Source organism: Alosa sapidissima, chromosome 24 (assembly GCF_018492685.1).
Source record: "Alosa sapidissima isolate fAloSap1 chromosome 24, fAloSap1.pri, whole genome shotgun sequence".
NCBI classification, from domain to species: Eukaryota; Metazoa; Chordata; class Actinopteri; order Clupeiformes; family Clupeidae; genus Alosa; species Alosa sapidissima.
Window position 1 is genome coordinate 9,451,227 of NC_055980.1, and position 16,438 is coordinate 9,467,664.

The 16,438-nt window shown below is 42.3% G+C and overlaps 1 pseudogene; it reads right to left on the reverse strand.

Moving 5' to 3' along the window:
• Positions 1 to 7,462: 7,462 nt before the first annotated feature.
• On the reverse strand, positions 7,463 to 11,329 carry LOC121700713 (annotated as a pseudogene).
• Positions 11,330 to 16,438: the final 5,109 nt, after the last annotated feature.

Genomic DNA, 16,438 nt, shown 5'->3' on the forward strand with positions numbered 1-16,438 from the left:
TTCTGCCTATCCCAATATGAACCGCTCTCCACAGGACCCTTACAATAGATAGATAGATACTTTATTGATCCCCAAGGGGAAATTCAAGAAAAAAACACGGAGCTACCTTGACATGCTGCCACTGTTGTCGGCGCCGGAACCGCTTGCAATAAAGTTGGTTAAGCTAAATTAATATATTAGTAGTATATAGCTATAAGCGTGGGGCCCCTTATAATAAAGTTGGTTAAGCTTAATTAATATATTAGTAATATATAACTATCAGTATGGGGGACCCTTATAATAAAGTTGGTTAAGCTTAATTAATATATTAGTAGTATATAGCTATCAGTGTGGAGCCCCTTATAATAAAGTTGGTTAAGCTTAATTAATATATTAGTAATATATAAAGTCAGACGGTGAAGGGACTGAGACCAAAATATCACATTTATTCCTTTAGGAAAAGTTAAAACAAAACAACAAGTAGTTGAATGGGCTATATTACATGCATCATTCCTATACCATTACTGTCAGCCCTACTAGCAAGGGAGACATGCGACATGGAATGTTCAGGTGCACAGAACGACAGTTTATTAATATTCTGAGACTCACTAAACACTCACAGACGTAGACCATACGGAGGTAATGCATAAACATAATGCTAAACTAAATGTACATTCATTTCCTGCTAGACTGAATTGCACTTTCCATGCACACTAAGCAAAACTACACTGAATGCATGGAAAGTTGCTAGCGGAGTTTACAGCTAGTCACGTTAGACTCAGTGTGTATGAACTCATGGTCATAATGAAAAGATTAGATTGATAGATAGATAGATAGATAGATAGATACTTTATTGATCCCTGAGGGGAAATTCAGGGGGTCTCAGTAGCATACAGACATCACACACAACATGCACTTACAGCAGAAATGGTAAATATAAGTATAAGTATAAACATATAACTAAACACTACTGTACAATAGAGACAGTAGGAGATGAGAAAAACTAACACAACTAAATACTAAATATACTATATAAATAAATGTAAAAAATCCAGTGTGCTTGAGGGTGATCGAGCATGAGACACTTGTAGTGACAGGGCCTGTAGTTCTGTGTGCATGGTGAGGTGCTCAAGAGAGTGAGTGTCATGGTGAAGGTGCAAAAAGTAGTCCAACAGTAGTCCTTTAGTTATGTGTGCATGGTAAGGTGCTCAAGAGAGTGAGTGTCATGGTGAAGGTGCAAAAAGTAGTTCAACATTAGTCCAACAGTGCAACAGTGCAATAATAAGGTCTAGAGACCAGCATAAATAATATGGACAAATAGGAGAGTAAAGTATAATGTAGACAAGGTAATATAAAAAACTATAAAAAAAACTATGTCAGTGCAAGAACAGGTTGAGGTAATAGGGTTACAGCCATTCAGTATTGAAGCAGAAGCCATTGATCATGTGTGCTAATATAGCATGAAAAACAGTGTAGCAGGAAAACAGTAGTAAAAACATTAGGCTGTGGACATTAGTAAAACAGTAGTAAAACAGTAGTAAAGCAGTAGTGGGCAGTCAGTACTCAAACATGGAGAGGGTGGAGAGGCAGACAGACTAAGCAGCGAAGTCTATCTCTCCTCTTCCCTTTAGTGAAGCATTGAACAGTTCAATGGCCCTGGGGACAAATGACTTCCTCAGCCTTTCAGTTGTGCATGGCAGTGAGCGAAGTCTCCAGCTGATCAAGCTCTTTTGCTTTTTAATAGTGCTGTAGAGTGGATGGCATTCATTGTCCAAGATGTTGATCAGTTTGTTCAGGGTCCTTTTGTCAGATATTGAAGTGATGCACTCCAGTTCAGCTCCCACTACAGAGCCAGCCTTCCTTACCAGCCTGTCAAGTCGCCCAGCATCCTTCTTCTTTGTGCTTCCTCCCCAGCATACCACTGCATAGAAGAGGACGCTGGCCAAAACAGACTGGTAGAACATCCTGAGGAGCTTGCTGCACACATTGAAGGACCGCAGCCTCCTCAGGAAGTACAGCCTGCTCTGCCCTTTCTTGTAGAGTGCATCAGTGTTGGCTGACCAGTCCAGTTTATTGTCCAGGTGGAGACCCAGATATTTGTAGGTGCTTACCACCTCCACATTGACCCCATCAATGGAGACTGGTAGCAGAGCGGGCTTAGACCTCCGGAAATCCACCACCATCTCCTTGGTCTTTGAAGTGTTGAGTTGAAGGTGATTGAGTTTGCACCATTGCACAAAGTTCTCCACCAGGCTCCTGTACTCCTCCTCTTGCTCGTCCCTGATACACCCCACAATTGCAGTATCGTCAGAGAACTTCTGCATGTGGCATGACTCGGTGTTGTAGCAGAAGTCAGATGTGTACAGGATGAACAGGACTGGAGAGAGCACATTTCCCTGTGGCGCTCCGGTGCTGCTGATCACAGTGTCAGAGAGACAGTTCTTCAGTCTGAAGAACTGTGGTCGCTCGGTCAGGTAGTCTGTAATCCAGGTTACCAGGTGAGTGTCCACACCCATCTGCAAGAGCTTGTCTCCCAGTCTGAGGGGTTGGATGGTGTTAAAAGCACTTGAGAAATCAAAGAACATGATTCTCACAGCACTTTTCCCCTTGTCTAGGTGAGAATGTGTCCTGTGTAGAAGATAAGAGTGGCTCCCCCAGTTCAGCAGCACAGGCCTTGAGTAGCCTTGGACACAGTCTGTCAGGCCCGGCTGCCTTCCGAGGATGAAGTTTTTTTAAAAGATAACTTACTTCGGAAGCTGTAATGATGGGGGGGATGAGGGGAGTGGAGGGGGAGGAGGAGGAGGGGTGCTTCTGAGAGGGTTGTCGTGTGGCTAGAGACTGATGGCCGTTGGCTGAGGCCATTGTTGCCGCACTGCTCGTGGTCACCATGTGGGGGAGAGGTGCGATAGCCTGATCTGCAGTGATGGTGGAGGGGGGGAGGGGAGGGGAGGGGGAGTGCATCTGGGGTCTGTGTGTCTGATGGCTGTTGACTGAAGTCGTTGTCACCTCATTGTTCGTGGTCGCCATGTGGGGGAGGGGTGCTCCCCCACATGGCATCCAGTGATGGTGGGGGTGAGTGTTGCACTGGTAATGAGGTGGGGTGGGGGCTGGGGGATGACCACCTCCTTGATGTCCCTGTCAAGGTTACCAGAGTCTTGGACAGCTCAACAGGCACAGGCAAGGAGGCATCAGGCGAGGGCAGGGCGTGGGGTGATGGGGGCTCAGATCGTTGGATGTCCCCGGGATGCAGAGCTAGAGAGACTGGGAGACTGGGAGGTGGGGGTAGGGCGGGCACGCAAACAAGAGCAGTACCTGGAGCTGGTGCAGGGCATTTGAACCTGTTGTAAAAGTGGTTCAGCTGGTTCGCCCTGTCCAGGTCTCCCTCCACAGAGCTGCTGCTCTTCTTAAGGCCAGTGATGGATTTCATACAGTCCCACACCTCCTTCATGTTGTTTTCTTGCAACTTCTGTTCCATCTTCCTTCTGTAGTCCGCCTTAGCCTCTTTCAGCTTATTCTTGAGTTCCCCCTGTAGTCGCCTCAGCTCTGCCATGTCCCCCTCTTTAAACGCCATCTTTTTCCTATTGAGGAGGGTCTTGACATTACTGGTTATCCAAGGCTTGTTATTTGGATAGCAGCGTACAGTCCTTGTGGGAACAACAATGTCCATACAGAAGTTCAGATAGTCAGTAGCGCAATGTGTGACCTCCTCTAAGTCCTCTCCATTCAGTAGCACACTCCAGTCAGTGGACTCAAAGCAGTCTCTCAAAGCCTCATCCGCTTCTGGTGTCCACTTTCTGAAGGTGCGCGTGGCAACTGGTAGCCTCTGAACTTTTGGCTTGTACATTGGCTGAAGATGAATGAGGTTATGGTCCGACTTCCCCAGTGGGGTGGCACTGTAAGCATCCCTCACGTTTGCATACATGAGGTCTATTGTCCTGTTTTTCCTAGTTGGGCAGTCAATAAACTGGTAAAAGTTTGTGAGGGTGGAATCCAGTGTAATGTGGTTGAAATCACCAGAGATCGCAAAGAAGGCATCACTGTGCTGAGTTTGGAGCCTAGCGACTGTAGAGTGAATGACGTCACACGCTGTGTCCGGGAGGGCTTGAGGCGGAACGTAAACACAAACAACAATGGCGTGCGAGAACTCTCTCGGCATGTAGTATGGTCGTAGACTGACCGCTAGTAACTCCACATCCTTACAGCATACAGTCTCCTTCACTGTAACATGTACAGTCTCCTTCACTGTAACATGTCACTGTCCGGGATTGCACCATCTGTTGTTTATGTATAGCACCAGTCCGCCTCCCTTCTTTTTGCCAGAAAGTTTATTGTCTCTGTCCAAACGAGCTACACTGAAGCCGGGCAGCTCAATGTTAGCCGGGGGGATATGGCTTGTTAGCCACGTCTCCGTAAAGCATAGCAAACTACAATCCCTGTACAACTTCTGATTTGTTACCAGGGCAGCCAGTTCGTCAGTCTTGTTGGCCAGTGAGTTCCCGTTTCCCATAACCATCGAAGGAACTGAGGGCTTGTGTTGCCACTTCTTCTCCCGACGCCTGGTCCTCACTTTGACTCCCGCTCTGCACCCCTGAAAGCACCACAGCTCCTTCGGGATGTTTACGTGAACCCTACCAGCATTCCGTCGTATTGCAAGCAGCTGATTCCTTGTGTACACAAGTTTGCTGCCGCTGGAGCATTGTAATAGATCCATATCCATAGGATAGAATGAAAACACTCCTCAAAGTGCGTAATCCAAAAAAAGTTGCTTAGTAAAAAGTAAACAAAGACGGTAAAAAAACACAAAGACACGGATCTACCTCGACATGCTGCCACTCTCGTCGGCTCCGGAACCGGTCATTAATAAACGTTCTTAAGGGTACGTTCAGACTAAGCGTCTTTTTCTCAGCTGCCGGCGTCCGTTTTACATTATAACCCTATGGAGTAGACCGTGTTTTCAAAAAAGTCGTCGGCTTCTTTTAAAACGCGACTGCAACCGTCTTTTTCTGCAGCTCAGAAGTTGAGAAATGTTCAACTTCTAGCGGAAAAACGCCATACGTCATGCTGTCTTTTTTACAGATGACCAATCACAAGCAGATTACCGAGACCTGTGGTTTCCCATGACAACCAAGTAAAAAATGGAGAAGGTGACAGAACACCGGTCGAGAGACTCGTTTTAGTGTCTGAGCATAGGGAATTGTTTGACTTCACAACTTTACCATAACATACCAAAAGCAATAGCCAACGTGAGTTTTCTCTTCCGCGACATTTGGTACCCACACGTAACGTTAGTCACTTTGTCTATCGCAAAAAGATTATCCGTTCGCACGGCTTCTCATACCACTGCTATGCAGACGACACACAGCTCTATCTGTCCTTTCCACCTGACGACCCCCTGGTTTCAACACGGATCTCAGATTGCCTTTCAGACATAGCTACATGGATGAAGGCACACCACCTCCAGCTGAACCTCTCAAAGACTGAACTGCTGGTCATCCCAGCTAAACCTACCATACACCACGACATCAACATCAAATTTGACTCCCTGTCTGTTTCACCGACCAGGACTGCAAGAAATCTTGGAGTTGTTCTCGACAACCAACTAAACTTCTCAGATCATGTTGCCTCAGTCGCCCGGTCATGCCGTTTCGCACTCTACAACATACGGAAAATCAGGACTTACTTGACTCAAGATGCTACCCAACTTCTGGTTCAGGCAATAGTCATCTCACGACTCGACTACTGCAATGCCCTCCTGACAGGTCTCCCAGCCTGCGCAGTGAAACCACTTCAGATGATCCAGAACGCGGCGGCGCGCCTGGTCTACAACCAACCCAAAAGGGCACATGTTACCCCGCTGCTCATCCAGCTACACTAGCTACCTATGGCGGCCCGTATCAAATTCAAGTCTCTAACGCTTGCCTACAAAGTAGTCTCCGGTTCTGCTCCCACCTACTTGAATGCCCTCATACAGACTTACACTACCTCCAGACCGCTGCGCTCCTCTGACGAACGACGTCTAGCTCTACCACCGGTACGCTCAAGCCAATCCAAACTTTTCTCATCTGTTGTTCCTCGTTGGTGGAACACACTGCCAGTTCCTACAAGGGCAGGGACATCCTTTTCCACTTTCAAAAAACTCCTGAAGACCCAGCTCTTTAGAGAACATCTACTCTCATAGCAACACTTACAACAAGTCTTACTGATCCTAGCACTCACCAGCCGTTAAACTGACAAGTAACTGTTAAAATACAGCACTCACCGACGCACTTATTCTTACTGTACTCTAATGTGTTTTTTTTTAAACTGTCCTAAAATTGTGAGAATTGTTCTAAAACTTACTGTTTACCATGTTGTTAGTCGCTTTGGTTAAAAAAGCGTCAGCCAAATGTAATGTAATGTAATGTAATGTAATGTAATGTAAAAAAAGACGCTTCCGGCTGCTTTTTGGAACAAGAACGCTGGCAGATTTTTTTTTCAAACTGAAAAAGCGGTCTGCATAACTTCTTTTGTCAGAAAAAGACGTTAAGTCTGAACGTACCCTAAGTTGCTAGAATTGCACCCAAATCTTAACAATACATGTAAAGTAACATAATACAGGTGGTATATCAAAGTTTTCAACTTAAACAACATTTTACAGTTACAAAATTAAAACAAAGTGGGGAGAGCTTTATACAGTTAACCTACGCAATGCAAAGCATACCGCTTCTGATCGGCTATGGCAACAATACAAGGACAAAACGCAGCAGAGCTGCAGTATAGCGTTTCTCCAAAGGGGGCTCCAAAATACCAATCTCAATAAAACTGCTTAATTACGGCGAAAATCACATACAAACACTAAACTACATTCTAACTCTGTTACACCCCCCTCCCCTGAATTTCACCAAATTCAAGCAGCAACCAAATAGTACTTCCAAAGGCAAAGAGTACACTACTTTCAAACACTAGACAGAGAGTCACCAATTACAGGACAGCCAACCACAGAGGTATCCAATAACGATGAAGTGGAAGAAGAGGAGTGCAAACTCTCACACAACCAACCACTGGCAGTAGGGTGCCTTATACACCCCACAAGACCATAAAGCCATAAACCATAAATTCCATAAATTATCCACAAAGCTAATCAGAAAAGCTAGATAAATAATAATATGTCATTAACTTTTATATTAGCATATAGTTTGTAAATAAACATTTAACATTTAAATGATGTAAGAAATAACTGTTAATTAGTGCCAAAAATATATTTAGTTAACTATTAACATATATTAATACAATATTAGTTAATAGATTTGTTAAAACATTAACATACAGATTTTATGCAAACAACTAATATTTAATTAATGATGAAAAAACTATTAACTTGTGCCAAATAGATATTTTAGTAACAATTAACAAATATTAACAAAGGGTTAGGTAATTAATAGTTTGCTATTTATTATGGCACCTTATTTTGGAGTGTTACCTACAAAAGTATTGTGTGGGAATGTAAAAGTATTCTGAGGTAACACAAAAACATTAGGAGCCGAGGTAATGTAAAAGTATTGTGAGGGAATTCAATAATGGCTTATTTAAAAGAAAACACCACCAAGACCTTTAGAGGGGTTGGCATATGATTTCACTGTAAACAATGAATTGGGGGAAAAAACATTCACATGCTCCCTCAACTTGATAAATCTGGTGTCTTAAGTCATTACAAAACTATACATTACAAAAATCTATTCCTTTTCCTATATGTCTACTTATATCATAACTAACCATGAAGCTGTTCATGGTTTGGGACAAACTCTGTCTACGAGACGGATATCAGTGCACATTTGCATGTTTTGATGTATGTTTGAGTATTCCTGCACGTTAAGCCTCTCAGCTGAGTGTGAGCGGCTTGCACCTGCAGACTGACAGTGAATGGTTGCAGCAGGGTTCTGCTGCCTGCTTCTTGGCATAGTTGGCGGTGGAGACGTTATCGTTGGCGATGTCCCACAGCAGCACCTCCCTCTCCCTCTCCACAGCCTGCAGGGCGGCCTGGTACTCCGCACTCCACGGGTCCAAAGGGGAGCGCTCCTCCGGGTCACGGGACAGGTCGAAGATGAGCGGCGGGTCGTGAAGCTGTGCCTGACCAGCTCCTCCACCACAAGCTGTAGCAGCACCTGGTCAGGTACAAGTATGTTGATACAGTTTAACATAACATCAAAAGAAAATAATATCCCTCACAGTAAGGAAATGTAATTAAATCACATCAAACCAGAAAAAAACAATTGCAAAAAAGTTGTCACTCAAATAAGTTTGGTAAATGTGAAGTTTTATTTGAAACAGTAAGCCTGTATGAGCAGTTAGGAGTATAAGGTGAGTAGACTGGAGTAGACCTATCAGGTAGAAGGCTTTGTGAGGGCCCACACGCGCTGCCTGCAGCTCGCCAGTTTTACCCACAGCAAGACTATTTGGATGAAAGACACTCTGCAGACAGAGACATAGAGGCTTCAGCAATACCACATGGAGTAAAAGAACTAATATTTTTGAACATGGGAAAACACTCCCAAAAACATCGGAAACACAATTACATGACAAGTGTCTGGGACTTGACAAAACAGCATTCGATTCTAATGCACATCAGCCATACCTTTCGACCTGTGTCTGTCTTTCCCAGCAGAATGTCCGTCATATCGATGCCGTCGATTTTCCTGTCTTTGGGCGGATCTACACCAGCAAGTGAGGGGAGGGTGGGGAAGATGTCCAGACCACTGACAAACACAACAGACAAACCACAGACACATACACACTTACATCAACCTTTCACTTACTGCATGCCTACTCTAATGTCTCCTCAGTATCTCAGCAGGGCACCACTTGTTGTGTTGGCTGGAATCTTTCCAGATCAGTAGGCCACCGTGGGTTCACAATGGCGCCCTCCCATGTTGTTAGTTTGGCTGTGCTGCTCTGTGATTTTAATTTTGTCTTACATTTTACATGGTTTTAGGCTAGTCGAAAGTAGCGCATAATACATAAGGATATGTGGTTGCAATTCATTATGTTTTCCATGTAATTCGTTGAAATAAATGTTCAAAAACCAAACAAGTGCAGAACTTATTTTCATATGATGAACTAGAACACAATATTCAAGCAGTAGATCACTATTTTTGGGAGCTATTACGTTAGAATTACAGCCCGAAGTTGGAGACCAAGTAGAAATGTGCTGCAATTTAAAAACTGGATTACTTGGGAATGGCTTATTGTACAGATGAATGCTTTATATCCCCGTATTCGGTTAGGTCTGCTGTTTATTTTGATATATGGTTTGCCATGTGTTGAGTGAAACACTCCTGAGATATTCCCCCGAGTAATGGGTGTGGAGATGGACGCAGAGCAGTACAAAATGTAGGCCTAAATATGATTACATTTAATGTAAATTCGCATTGATTTTCTTGCAAACCGCAGATCATTTTTGCCTGTCGCAGATAATTTCTCAGGGGGGGAGCAGGGTTTATCTCTGGGGTGGCACTGCCTCCCCCAGCCTCCCCGTAGACACGCCCCTGTACACCATACGAAGCGTCAGTGAAGCCCACAGAATAAATAGAGACCCCAGCCACCCTTGCCCCAGTATGTTTCAGCTACTGCCAGCTGGCAAACGGTATCACATGCAGTCTCAATTGAAAGAAAGCTCTAGCGCACTAGAATCTTTGAGTATGGCTATGTTATATAGATGTCTATATTTGTAAATGCTGGGGAAATGGAGTATGTGGTCATAACGATAAAATGCCTTGCTAATAGAATGTGGCACTTATATATTTTTAATAAGATATGAGATAGAATAGCCCCTAGGAGTTAATCAACTTTGCCTCTATCACTAAGGGCAGCAGCACAGGCAGATCCCTCCAGCACATGACACAATATTGGCCACTATCATTGAGCTGTGCATCGCATGACAAAAATAACAAATGGCCTGAATAAATTATCCACAAACACACCAGTAAACAGTATGAGGCTGTTTTCCTTGCCAAGGAGGTCCGATGTGGCCTTGACAGCAGTCAAGTCGGCCCACCAGTCGGTCCATCTCCCGGAGGGTGGCTGCGTACACCCCCTCGCCCTCAGCCACCCCCCCATGAGCCAGTGGCACGTGCATGTGGGCGAGTGCCACATACAACAGGAATGGCTGCTTCCTCTCCCTGTGTGGGGACATGGAATGTCATCAAGCAACATTTGAGTCATCACATTCAAGTGCCACTCATTATTAAGAGCAGATTGTGACTGCTTGCAATACTAACATCTGTATGCAATGCTGTCAGTGACTTTTGACCTTGAGCCACTAATTCTAACAAGAGCAGAATGGGAACAGCAAAAACATAACATAACATAACATAACATAACAAAACAAAACAGAAAGCTCAATAACCAAAGATAGGAGTTGTGGTTTCCTGGAGAAGAAAAAAACAAAGAGGAATGTGAGCTTGTTTTGCAGCCTCAGCACTGACCTCACTGGCCGTCACAAGACCTGATAGCGAGTGGACTTGCCCTGAGACAGCTGCAGCATTAAATTAGAGATTCTTAGCCGGTAAATATACCCCGCAAAAGAGCTGGGCCCTTGGCTCAGCTGAGAGGAGCTTGTCTCAGCTCCGCAGAGATCAGACTACAGCTTTTTCACTGACTTGCATTGTATTTAATACAGTAACACACATGGTACAAGGTGGTAACGCAAAAGGGCTGGCCCGGTGCTAGCTAGTTTGCATGCTAACCTTAGTGCCAAATGTGCAGAGGTGGGAGACAGTATCTTGCACTATGAAGAATCCTGACTGCGGCACAGGTATACTTTTCAGTCAGGCTCCACAGGTCCAGCGGCTGCTCTATGATACTCTGGTTCTCATAGAGAGGCAGTGGCACGGATGGGTTGCATCCCTGGTCTCTCTCGCTGGGGGAAGAGGGGTCACAGCACATTCTGTCAGTGTTCTAGAACTTGTCCAGTAACAACACAGCTGAAAGGGATTCTCAGTATCCATCGCAACTGTTTGGTCTTTGCTATTTACATGCAGGTTCAGTATTTCATTCTCTATTAGCTTGTCAGTGTAACAGTGTGTCCTGTGCTCTTACTCCTGTAAGAAATGTCTGTGTGTCCAATACTTACCTGCTCTGTTGAGAGCCTCCTTCACATGGATAGCATGGGGGGAGGTTGGAGCCAGGCCTGTCATTACAGCCCATGCCATTGCTGTATGGAACTCCAAGGTAACAGACAAATCCTAAAGATCACAGATAACAAAAAGAGACAAAAACAGAAACAGAGAGAGAGAGAGAGAGAAGATCTAATTGAAATCCTCACTGTATCAGTTCACATATCATATCCGATATATGCATTGTATTATATACCCATTATTTGCCAGATGTTATGTATAGTAACTCTATTAATAAGATGATAAGGACCACTGTGCCCAAGATGCCATTTTCCTGTGGAAATTTAGAGCAAGATTAAAAGCAGAAACGAAACAGCAAATGAAAAGGTAAGACAGTCCTTGTTGCCAGTATATTATAGAAATGAGCTGATGGTTGTTATTGTCTTTCAGTGAAACAGCATCAAATAACACGTCAAATTTTCGAGAAAATGTAACACATGTCCAAGTTTCAAGTCAAGTTTCACTTTATTTATTTTTAGAAAAGGAAATTTAGTGTGCAGCAAGATGTCTAAAACACATACACAGAGAAGCACCGCCAGATGCCAACAGCATTGTAAACACAACACAGGACACACAACAACAATGGAGACACTCCTTCCCCCAAAACAAATGACAGAATCCATTTGGACAGTACACAGGTAAATCAGACATAATGAACATGGACAGGAATAAATAAATAAATAATCACATACTATATAAGATTCAAGAGATGTCAATCAAGTGAATTCAGTTTCCTAATAGCCACAGGAATAAAAGAATCCCTGGCACATCTAGTACTCATCATAGGTAGCCTAAAACGGCGACCTGAGGGAAGCAGATTAAACTCCCCAAAAAGTGGGTGATCAGGGCAGTTTAAAATTTGCTTAGCCTTACCCCTGACCCTTTTATCATATAGTATATGTTGAAGCTGTGGTAGCTGTACCCCAACCATCTTAGACGCTACATGTACATTAACCAGCTTTGTTAGCTTATGCTTAAGCTTATGCTTCATTGGAAGACCACTGAACCACACCACAATATAAAATGTCACGACCAGACATGTGGACTCGAGTCACATGACTTGGACTCGAGTCATGATTTTAATGACTTCAGACTCGACTCGTAAAATTCGGCATGACTTGCGACTTGGACTTTAATAGGCCTACTATTCACTCGAGACTTGACTCGGACTTTGCCTCTTTGACTTGTAATGACTTGAGTCAAACAATACATTTCCTGATCGTGGACCAGTCACCCCAAAGATGCTTTCTTCTGCGACGAAAAAAACAAAACACATAGTGGACACAAACGGCAGAGCACAGTGATCAGTGCTGCTGTTACCACCACGCATCACGCACTGTGTGTAGGGCACCAAGAGACAGAGAAAGGACCAACATTAAATAAATAGTAGCTTTACTGCAAACTGGTTTGCACTCTTGTTAGAGAACGTTTACAATATCAAAATGCACCATCAGCATGTTACATAAAGATGATACTTTTCGGGTCCTCTCCATTAAGATCCAAATTGAACGTATGCTAGCCTACTCCATTTAATTGAGAACGCGTCTCAGTGCGCACGAAAGGGAGAGAAAATGAGTGGCAGGTTCCTGCTGGGCTGGCTTGTCATTGTTGATGATGATTGATATCTTAAATATAAGAAACGTATAAAAGGAAATCATGAAGGCAACAAAGACGAGATTAGAGGAAATTGCGGATTTATTCGGTCCTCACTACTGTTATAAACTGTGAGAGCCGGGCACTTTGACATAGACTGCACTCACTGTGATTGGGAAAATGGAAAAGAATATAAAGTTGTCTTTGCCTTTGTGTAATGGAACTGGTGAGTCTTGAAGTCTTCAATAATACGTTTACATGAAGCACATGATATTATGCCGATTGCATTCCACTTAGCTAGGTGGCTACAGGCTACCAGGGTCATAATTCACTTTTAATTGCAAACAGAAAATGTCTAGCAAGCATCATGTCATTACATGCTTTTATTTCCAAAGGAATGAAAGCTGTTTGTGCCAACCTAATATCATGCTTATCATTGTTAATATTGTGCTATACATGTGGCACAAACAATGTTAGAGTTTGTGGACTAGCCATAGCTAGGCTATATTTGAACGGAGCTAAAAAGATCATTAGGAGAACGTGTGGTCAGTGGCACACAATGGGCTTAAAGTGACAGTGCATCATATACAAATAAGGTAAACAGCATCACATACTTTAAAACAAAATTACTGTGTCATTATCATTTAAATAATATAGAAGTGTTTTATTTTTACCTTTGTGGTTACTCAGTAATTTTGTGATTTATGCTGTATTTAATATGCCATAAGAAGCTTTAGTATTTAGGGAGAAAATGTAGGCTACTTTTTAACCGCAATTAATCTAGATTAATTCATTTCAAAATATGAGGTTAATTAGTTATTTTTTAATCGTTTGACAGCCCTAATAAAAACGTAAAATATTTAACCGCAGCAATTTACTAATGTAGCCTATGTGACGATTCTTCTCGTCACCATTTATTGTAATCATTAACCATGACCTTGGGTTGCCTCTGCCACTGGCAGACAGTCTAATAATTGTTTGCAGGCAAATCTGTGGCCTATCGCAGTGAAATGCCATCAGTAAAATTATTACTCATCCTTACAGTGGATGCCGCAATTTGGAAAAACAATATATATTTGCTGCTGTGCTGAGTGTCATGTAGCTATCCATTTCGTACAGATTACTCAGGTATGCTCATGCGTATATTTCACAGGTATGCACATGCATATATCGTAAAAGATTTCAAGACAGAACCATTGAACATATTTTAATCTGTATTTATAAAAAAAAATACTGTAGATTAGATTGATGTGTTAAAATTATGATCGATAGTCTAATAATGCCATTATTAAGTGAAGAGTACCTGATGACTTGTTCAGGACTTGAAAAAGATTGGGACTTGGACTTGGACTCGACTTGCTCTTCTCTGTCTTTACTTGGGACTTGACATAGACTTGACTGCTAAGACTTGGGACTTACTTGTGACTTGCCAAACAATGACTTGGTCCCACCTCTGGTCAAGACTGATTCAATAAAACACTGGTAAAACAAAGTCATCAGAGTCCTACACACGCTGAATGATTTCATCTTCCTCAAAAAGAAAAGTCTCTGTTGGGCCTTTTTACCGGCAGCATCTGTGTTGCTCTCAAAAGATAATTTGCTGTCTATGATGGTTCGACAGAAAATCCAGTATCCAGCCAATTAAGTTAGGGTTCAAGTTAAAAAGAGCCTGAAGTTTCTCAGCCAACAGGTAGGGCTGAATTATATTGAATTAGAGAAGTCGATAAAAAGGAGCCTAGCATGAGTTTTTGAGGTTTCCAGATGTTGATAAAGAGAATTTAACAATGTAAGTTTTGCATCCTCCACCTCTGCTAGCCCTAAGCAAACTTGAGGAGATCTAACTGTTCCTCCACCTGTGTCAGTAACTCCTGCATATAATACTTTAACAGGGATCAATTTAAAATGTTGGTCAGACTATATTAAAGAGAACAGCAATAATAACAACAATGTCAATTCAATCAATAGCCTAATGAAATAAACAATGAAAATTAAGGAAATAGCAATATAAACAATGATGTCCATTCAATCAATAATATAATATATAAACATAACAATAGCATGGTAAGACCACAATAAGGAGAATATCAATAATAAACAACAATGTCAAATGAATCAACAGCCTAATGAACAATACTATACAAACCATAACGCATAAAGCCCAATTCACACCAAAGATTCACGACGAGACGAAACCGTTGCAGAAAGGAGTTGCAACGGTGTGAATTAAATGTTGCATGTCGTTGCCAGCTGTTGCAAGCCGTCGCAAAGCATTCACCATGTCTGGTTGTAGTTGCAAGGTTTTAGAAAGTTGCAGGTTTATAGAATGTTGCAGCTCTTCTCGTCAAAAATCTTTGGTGTGAATTGGGCTGAAGAAGCGCTTAAAAATCTAGGTGCATGTTGATGCATGTTTTGTGATATACCAACAATAGTGGATAATTTAGTACATTTGCTGCCACATTATCATATTTCAAATTCTTTCAATTTCAATTATACTGTAGTTTGATTGTCATTTGTGATGTATGTGTACCATTATCACTGCTTCTAATGAACAGGGCTATAAGGGCCAAATGTGCCAAGCTGTAGCCTAACTGGTTTTGGATTTTTTATGTTTCATCTTCACGTAAAGGATGTATCGTGTCTTGATAGACAAAAAGTTCACAGAAAAGTTCCACTCTTTCAGTCAAATTTGGTTTGTTTCTGAATGTAGGAAGAGTAGGCTTTGTAGTATTTGATCCTCATTCTACCACATTATGCTTGACAGTTTTACTTGCAAATGCATGTGCGACAACAAAATAAGATAATTGTCCCAAACCTTATGTTTAATCTAATTCACAAATTATTTAGATGATTATTGACTATCTGTTGTCTGAGCATAAGGTTATAAATATCCATTTAGACTAGCATTCACATGGATCTGCCTCTAGGTGGAGCAGCTAACAGAGAGCATCCTCAGTATGAAACACAAGCAAAAACAATGTCCAAACGGTGATGTTCAATCACAAAGAGTTCCACATTTATACTTTTAAACTAAGTTGTTGTTTTTTATTTGCAGATGATATGGCTTAAAATACATCTTTATTAAAGAGTTTATTGTCATTATGGCTATCCGAATGTTTAGTCAGCTTGAAAGTAGCCTATTGCCTTGGGGAGCAATAGCTAAGGGTCATCTAGCAGGCTTGACCACAGGGTAGAGACTAGTGTAAGTTTGGTAGGCCACAGCATATGTCATTATGCAAGCACCACTTACTACAAATAATTACAGTGTTCAACTATTACAGTAAGGTGTGTATTACAGTAACAAGGGATCCTATGTCTCTGCAGAGAAACATGTTTAAAAAGTACGTGAAGATGGTTACAATAATTAAATTGTATGAAGGCACAGTCACTTCTGTACTACAAGAGAGCAACCTCCTCTGTCACAAAGTTTCTTAAATCCTCTTTAGGCTGGGCACCTATGTGTGGATATTCAGTAGTCAGGTCATGGGAAAACTTGGTTGTTTAGTTTCACAATACCAGATGTCTTTCTGATCCCCTTGTTACCCTTGGCCCTCCACAGGCAATCATTAATGACCTCAAAGGGATAACATCAGTTCATATGCTTCCCGCACAACAAACCATCTCCTCTAGCAGAGTGCCATTGTACTGGTTAATTCGCACTTTCAAGGTTCAGTCATAACACATTTTAAGTACCGGTAAAAGTACTGAAATTAGATTCT